The sequence below is a fragment of the Catharus ustulatus genome, chromosome 2 (assembly GCF_009819885.2).
Source record: "Catharus ustulatus isolate bCatUst1 chromosome 2, bCatUst1.pri.v2, whole genome shotgun sequence".
Lineage (NCBI taxonomy): Eukaryota > Metazoa > Chordata > Aves > Passeriformes > Turdidae > Catharus > Catharus ustulatus.
This window is the reverse complement of record NC_046222.1, coordinates 59,501,287-59,508,439: the sequence shown is the minus strand read 5'-3', so window position 1 is coordinate 59,508,439 and position 7,153 is coordinate 59,501,287. Positions and strand designations below refer to the sequence as shown.

The 7,153-nt window shown below is 43.7% G+C and overlaps 1 protein-coding gene across 4 annotated transcripts in view; it reads right to left on the bottom strand.

Annotated features, from left to right (window-relative positions):
• Positions 1-205: 205 nt before the first annotated feature.
• Positions 206-7,153, bottom strand: part of HTR2A (5-hydroxytryptamine receptor 2A) — a 40,073-nt gene continuing 33,125 nt past the window's right edge. For all 4 annotated transcript variants that reach the window (XR_004417111.1, XR_004417112.1, XR_004417110.1 and 1 more), the window contains one exon: positions 206-350. The gene's annotated coding sequence lies outside the window, so the exon portion shown is untranslated. The remainder of the gene's footprint in view (positions 351-7,153) is intronic.

Below are 7,153 nucleotides of genomic sequence, written 5' to 3'. Positions count from 1 at the left end.
GGGGCCGGGCCTTCCCCCCGGCACGGCCGGGTCTGCGGCGCGTCGGGTGTGTAAACGTGCTCTTAAAAAAGGCTGTTTTGTGATGTTTGGTCGCTGTGCTTTGAAGCATAATCAAGAAAGGAGATTTAGTCCGTGAGACAGCAGCGAACAAGTTCTAATTGACGCCCAGGTGCTAGAAAGGCAAATTGCTTGCCGGTAAAATTGCCTTGGTGAGTTTTAGGGCTTGACACGTGTCAGTGGTCTCAGATCCAGTGGGAGGTTAGCAAAGCTTGGGGAGAGGGATGTGCTGCTGCTACTGCACACAAAGAATGCAGAATTCACGGGCCACACAAGGACATTTGGCAGAACTCCTAGGACAGGGAAGAAACAACAAAGAAAACTCATTAACGGTGCTGAAATCAGCTCTGATTGGGTAGAAGATAATTCTGATGGGGAGATAGTGACCATCAAGTCGCAACTCACTGACACAAGAAACCCACCACAGAACCGTAGTAGTGAACTATTCAAAACAGTGTTTCTGTTCCATGCCATTGTCCCCTGATCATTTGAAGGGGGGAAAAAAGCTGCTGCCGTGGCCTGAACTGGGACCACTGCATCTCAAATGTTTTACTTCCCCTCAGGATTTCAGAGTTCTTCATAACAGATGCCACCAGACAAACCGCTAATTTTACAATAAATCCAAATTCAGGTGTAGGTATTTTACACCTCACCTGCCAGATCACAAAGCAACTTCGTTGCTTGTTATTTAGCAGTACTGCCATCTTATTCATAATCCAAATTATCCCACTTTGTGCTGGGCTTTTATTATTTCTTTATTAATTTACAGTTAAAGATGTCTATGGGTTGTCAAAAGATGTCCTCAAAGCTCCCTCCTACTTTGTAGTCTTCTACCATATACTGCATTGACAGTAACTACTTTTGCCTACAACATTTTACAATCTTCACTTTTCCAATTCCTTTTATGTTTTTGATCCCTAATTCTAGCAATGCACAGTACTGACAATTTTGTGACCCCCATTATTTTTTATTCTTCCCCAGCAGATCCACTTGGACCAAAGCTGCTGGACCCCAGACCTTGGGCCTTGCATCCTGTCTTCCAGAGCAGCTTTCCTATCCTGCCTCTGTATTTGGATGCAGTTGGTACAAGTAGTCTGTCTCTGAGTGTTTAAACCTCCTCAACTTCTTTTTCAAGCTGTGATTAGGCTGCCATCACTCAAATTCAATTATGTTTCTTTACTACTTCAGTACTCTTCAGGTTCCTTCCATCTCTATGTGTGCATTTTGTAGCTCCCTATATGTCTTTCACTAGCAAGATATGCCCAGTTAGTTATTTGAACTGAACTGTAGCCAGTCTGTTTTCTATTTTATATATATAAACAGCTGTTGTTACACATATCTCACTTTCCCTGGTATCTGCAGTTGTTTTTATCTATTTATCTACTGTCAATATGAAATCTGCCTAACTCAGGCAGTGATACTGATAAAATTTTGATGTGTTTGTGCTCTTCCTATCCAAGTCCCTTAGATAAGCTCTGCCCAATTTACTCACATTTCAGAGTGATATATTCAGAAGGATTCACCAGAGCCTGCTGATGAGTTTCCCTGGCTTCCCACATCTCCATGTTAGGATGTCAAGATGTATGCATTATTTCTATGTCTTTTCAGTCAAAAATGACTGAACATAAATGCATAGGTAAATTATGTTAGAGCTGTGTCTCAGTCCTCCAGAGAGCTGTTTTCATGGCACAGAGCTGACACACCAGGAAAGTGTTAAGGACAGTGTAAGGTAGAGGGCACCAAGCTGGTGTAGTCTTCCCTGTGCTGTGGTATAGATCTTTCTGGAATCTTTGATTATGCGCACTTGTTTAACCTTAATTCCATTTCTGTATTCTTTCAGACGGCATCTGCAGTTCTCACCTGTGAACTCATTTTGTTTCCATTTTTCCTATCACTTCAAATTCTCCAAAAAATACTAGAGGTGAAACAGACTTCCTTTCCTTCATCATTAAAAGGCTCATAGGGTGCAGCAGAGCAACCAGCAGAAATGAGGATATTTAAAGAGGAACAGGTACTTACTTCAGAAAATATTTTGGCTTGTGTATTCTTGCTTTATTTATTCCTTTATTGTATTCCAGTACAGCAGAACATACTTTCTCTGTGTCCCCCCTACACAGACAGGGCTTGCTACTCCCTTATCTCATCCAGTGGTGAGATATGATTTCACATCATCTACCTAGAATTTCTCTTGGTATCAGTAAGAAAGTCTCTGCATGTCAGAAAGGCTTTTGCTTTTTGACCATCTTTTCTGTACTTGGGGAAACATATCAGTAGCTTCAACACTCTCAAACATATTTTCTGTAAGGCTTCCAGCAAGAAACTTCCACATTGTAGCCAAACAACCTGTACACCTTAAGTTTATGACACTAAATTTTTCCTTTCCCGTTGTCTTTGCAGTAAGTTCAGTCCTTCCCTCAGCCATGCATCTGGGTACATATCACAGCTAAGGCAAGACAGGGCTGGCAACACCATCAGCCCTCTCACTGGCATTCCTTACCAGTCTTCATTCACAAACTCCACATTTTTGTCTTCAGACCTTTTTCCTCATACAACTCTGTCTCCTTTTCTTATAGGTTTCTGTTAATTCTGTCTCCATTCTCTTATTAGCAGCTTGTACCGATGCCTTTACTTATAGGCAGTTCCGCACAGCTCTGAAAAATTCTGCATGGCTACCTAACCCTGACTGACCTTCATACAACATCATCTTGTCTTACCTGTCCCTTAGCACCTCTCAGCCCAGCCAGCAGCCTTCTAACCTGTCTACATCCACAAGTGCCTCTACCTAGAGGAAAGCTGCCCTACTCCTTTATATCCTGTAGACTGATTGGCCAGGTACAGATGTTTCTTCTTTGGTGATCACTACAGCTGCAAGTTATTGGGGAAGATACCCTCCTACATTACCCCAGCTTTCCACAGATACAGGCTTGTCTAATGTTCTAAAACTTTTTGTGGTAGTCTGAATTAAGAGTGGTGGTTACTTACTCCTACCTACTTTTCAGTCATTTTTTTCTCAGCTTTTTGTATGTGATCTCATAATCACTTCAGTTATTCAGCGCTCTGAATTCACACTTCACTGTTGACTTTGCCAAGAGATTATTTGTATGCTGTTTTTTTCTGTAAAGAACTTCTTCAGTGTTCTTTATAGCAATTGATTATAGTTAAGTATTTTAGAATTCTAATGTGATACTTATCTAAATTATCTTAAGACTGTCTTATGCCACGCTATCAGTTATTTTCAAGAAACATACACACTTGCAATGTTATCATCCCTCAGTATATTTCATGCTGGCTATGTTGACACAACCTGTTTCAAGTCTTTAGTTTTTCAAGGGAGAAAGTTTGCACAGGGAAAGGGAGAATTTTCTGCATAATGATTATCGATTATTGATTACAGTAAATTCACGAATACAAGCCGCACGGAGTATAAGCCGCATATCCGGTGTGTTGGCAACATTGATGTCTTTGTCAATAGATAAGCCGCACCCGGAATATTAGCCGCACTTTAGTTCGCCGCGAGCTTTCACAAAATCGTCATTTAGTAACACAATCGCGGGATCGCCGGGGCTTACTGGCTTACTGCCGACCTCGGAAACATTGTTTCCAAGTGAAAAAAGACACACCCTTTATTTACAAGCCGAAAAAGACAGGAACAATAGTGTGGTCATTTTGCGAGCATTCCCAATGGATCCGCATTGCCTTTAAACAGCCGCTCAGCCGCGCGGGCAGGCAGCTGAGATCCAAGCGGAGCCACATCTCCGTGCTGGCACAGGAGCGGCCGTTGTAGCCCTCGCAGCACGCGGGGGGAGCGGCCGTTGTAGCCCTCGCAGCCAGGCGGGGGGAGCGGCCGTTGTAGCCCTCGCAGCCCGCGGGGGGAGCGGCCGTTGTAGCCCTCGCAGCCCCGCGGGGGGAGCGGCCATTGTAGCCCTCGCAGCCCCGCGGGGGGAGTGGCCGTTGTAGCCCTCTCCCTGCGAGCCGAGTGGCCGTTCTACCCCTCTCCCTGCGGGGAGAGAGGCTCCCCCAGCCCTCTCCCTGCGAGCCCAGCCAGCCCCGTAGCCACACAAGACTGAAAACACTTTAAAAAGTACAGAGAAATATCACACACTTTTATCGAACTGCCGAGGTAACTCACCCCGATAACAACCCCCGCCCCTCAGTAATACCGCCATCCACAGGCAGGCAATAAGCTGTTCTCTGATTGGTTCATCGTCGGAACAACGGGAAACCATGGATTTCAGGCTGTTTTGGCTCGGGACTGGACCAGCATGATACTAGGTAAGGGCAGATATCACATTTTTGTCCATAGATTAGCCGCACCAGAATATTGGCCGCATTTCCGGGTTTCCACCAAAATTTTAGTCTTCTTGCTGCGGCTTGTATTTGTGAAATTACTGTATCTTTATTATTTCCCCTTCCTTTTACATCCATCTGGCTTATCTTTTATCCTTTTCCTTTTCTTTTCCTTTCCTCACTTTCTTTATCTCTGTACATTGAGGGCTTTTTTCTGCTTTGTTCTATTTCTTGATTTCATTATTTCCTTTCTGTTCATTAATGTGTTGTTTGAGTCCCTAGGTCTTTTGGGGACACAGCATAGTCATTTGGTTTGCTTGCACTGTAATCCCAGTTACATAGCTCCCCTGACTCGTCTTTCACTTGGCTTTATCTTGGATTGGTGCTCCTGCAGCACTGCACTGGGGGTCAGGAATGGCCTCAATAGCTCTGAGCTGCTATGAGGCTGAGCATGTTAATAAATCCTCTTTGCAGAGAGGCTGCGGAAAGTATATACACAGAAGATTTGCAGTTGCAGAAACAAGTAATTTGTGATAAGAAAATAGAAGAAGTAATGTTTTTTAAAAAATTCTTTGTCCCTGGAGCTGTTAAAGCACTTAAAACTTTTTCAAAGGAAAAAAACCCCAGTCATCCTTCTTTTATTACAGTAATGTAAGAAATATTAGTAATATTTTCTTATCTCTTCTGAAAAATGGAAAATTAAGCACATTACAACTGACATTAAATCCAGTGAGGAATGTGCACCTGATAATTTGGAAAGAAAATATTTTCCTCTTAATGTGTTACAATTAAAAATGAAGAAGTCTTGTTTTTTCATAGTAAATTAATTGCATGCATTTGTATTATGTCTTTTGTTTTCTATTTCTTTCTAGTACAGATTAATTTTTAATCTATGAAGAGTCTGCTTGTTTGAGAATTTTTTCCACATACGGTTTTAAATTTCACATTTATTTACTGAGCCCTTGAGGCTGGTATTTTGAATTCAGATATTCAAGTAAACTTTGATGTATAATTGCAGCTAAGGAAAGATATTGGCTGACAGGAATGTAATAATGAAGATCTGATTCAGTAAATGCCAAAGGACCAATTTAAATTCAATTTAAACCAATAAATAATATAGTAGAACACCAGGGCTTGTCTTATTAATGGGAGCTGCAAGGAGATGTGGAGGTATAAAAGCCATTTGTTTAGGCTTGTGGGTGTCTTTCCAAGGGAGACAGACTTTTCTTTAGGTCTTGTGGAATAAGTTAAGCTCAGCAATACCAGCTGGCATGCCTTGATGCCTACATGAGCCTTGAAGTAATACATGTACAGTAGACTTTCCTTCTTGGTCTTGGTGTACAGTTCAGGCCACAAACTTGAAATCATTTGTCAAAATTAGGGTTGTAGTAGCAGGAGTTCACGTGTATCATAAATTCTTCCTGTGAGGATTATTTAAATCTGTTATAATGAGGTAAGACAAAGAGTCCTACAAAATTACAATAAAAAATTACTTTAAAGAGCATGGCTTTGAGGAAAAAGCAGTAATTTATTGCTGTCAAAGAAGAGTATGCCTACATGGATTTTGGAACAACCAGCATGATGCCCAGCAGAAAGAATATTTTTTCTATAATGTATATGATTCCTAGACGAAGTATAGGCATGAAAGGGTCAGAAGATTCCAAACATCATTTAAAATGAAAAAATAAAAGTAGATGCTTATATTGCGCAAAGACAATTGCCAAACAACTTGATTGATCTGAATTTTAAGAAAAGAGAAGTCTTCTGAAAGTTTAAAAGAAGAATAAACCTTGAAGGGAACAATTTTTCAGTCACTAATATAGGGATTACAGTAATTTCACGAATACAAGCCGCACCGTTTTGACCAAAATTTTGCTCCCATACCAGGAATGCGGCTAATATTCAGGTGCGGCCAATATGTGAATAATTTTCTGACATTTTCAACCCTGGGAGTGCAAACCAAGTCAGTGCAAACTGCAAAGTTGAGCTCCTACCAGTAAAACCCTGCATTTACGCGGTTGTTACAAATTGATGCTCTGTTGCGCGGCAGGTGGAACTGCTCTGTGCAGGCAGCACAGGGAATGGGGAAGGTGGGCAGCTCCCTCCTGCTGGCCCCGCGGCTCGGGGAAAGCAGGGGCAGCTCTCTCCTGCTGGCCCCGCGGCTCGGAGGAGGCAGGGGCAGCTCTCTCCGCTTGGCCCTGCGGCTCGGGGGGCTCCCGTCCCCGTGTGCCGCCGCCGCAGGAGCAGGCAGGCTACATCCCCACCTCCCATCGCCGCCGCAGGTGCCGGCGGGCTCTGTGTCCCCCCTGCCGCCGCGAGGCAGTGCCGGCCTGGGGTGACCGAGCCCAGCAGTGGTGGCGGCCGGCCCCGAGCGGCCCCGCCGAGCTGGGCCACCCAGCCCTGTCAGCAGCCCCGAGCCCTCATGGCCCGAGCTGAGCCAGTAAACCCCACCCTGCTGCTGTTCTGTTACTATTTGGCAACTTTGTTGCACACGGGTCCTCGCTGCAAACACCGAGCGGCTTATACTCGGGTGCAGCTTATTTATGGACAAAAAACGAAATGTTTGCCACCACCCAGAGATGCGGCTTATACTCAGTGCGGCTTGTATTCGTGAATTTACTGTATTTAGTTATAATTGGTGTCTGGAAGTATCTAAACTGGTGTCTAAAAGATCAAGAAAACTAAGGGCAGGTCAGCCTTACCAGGAAGGTAATGGGACAGATCCTCCTGGGACCCATTTCCAGTACACAAAAACAAGAAGGTGGATTGAAATAACCGACATGGATTTGCCAAGAGCACAGCACACCTG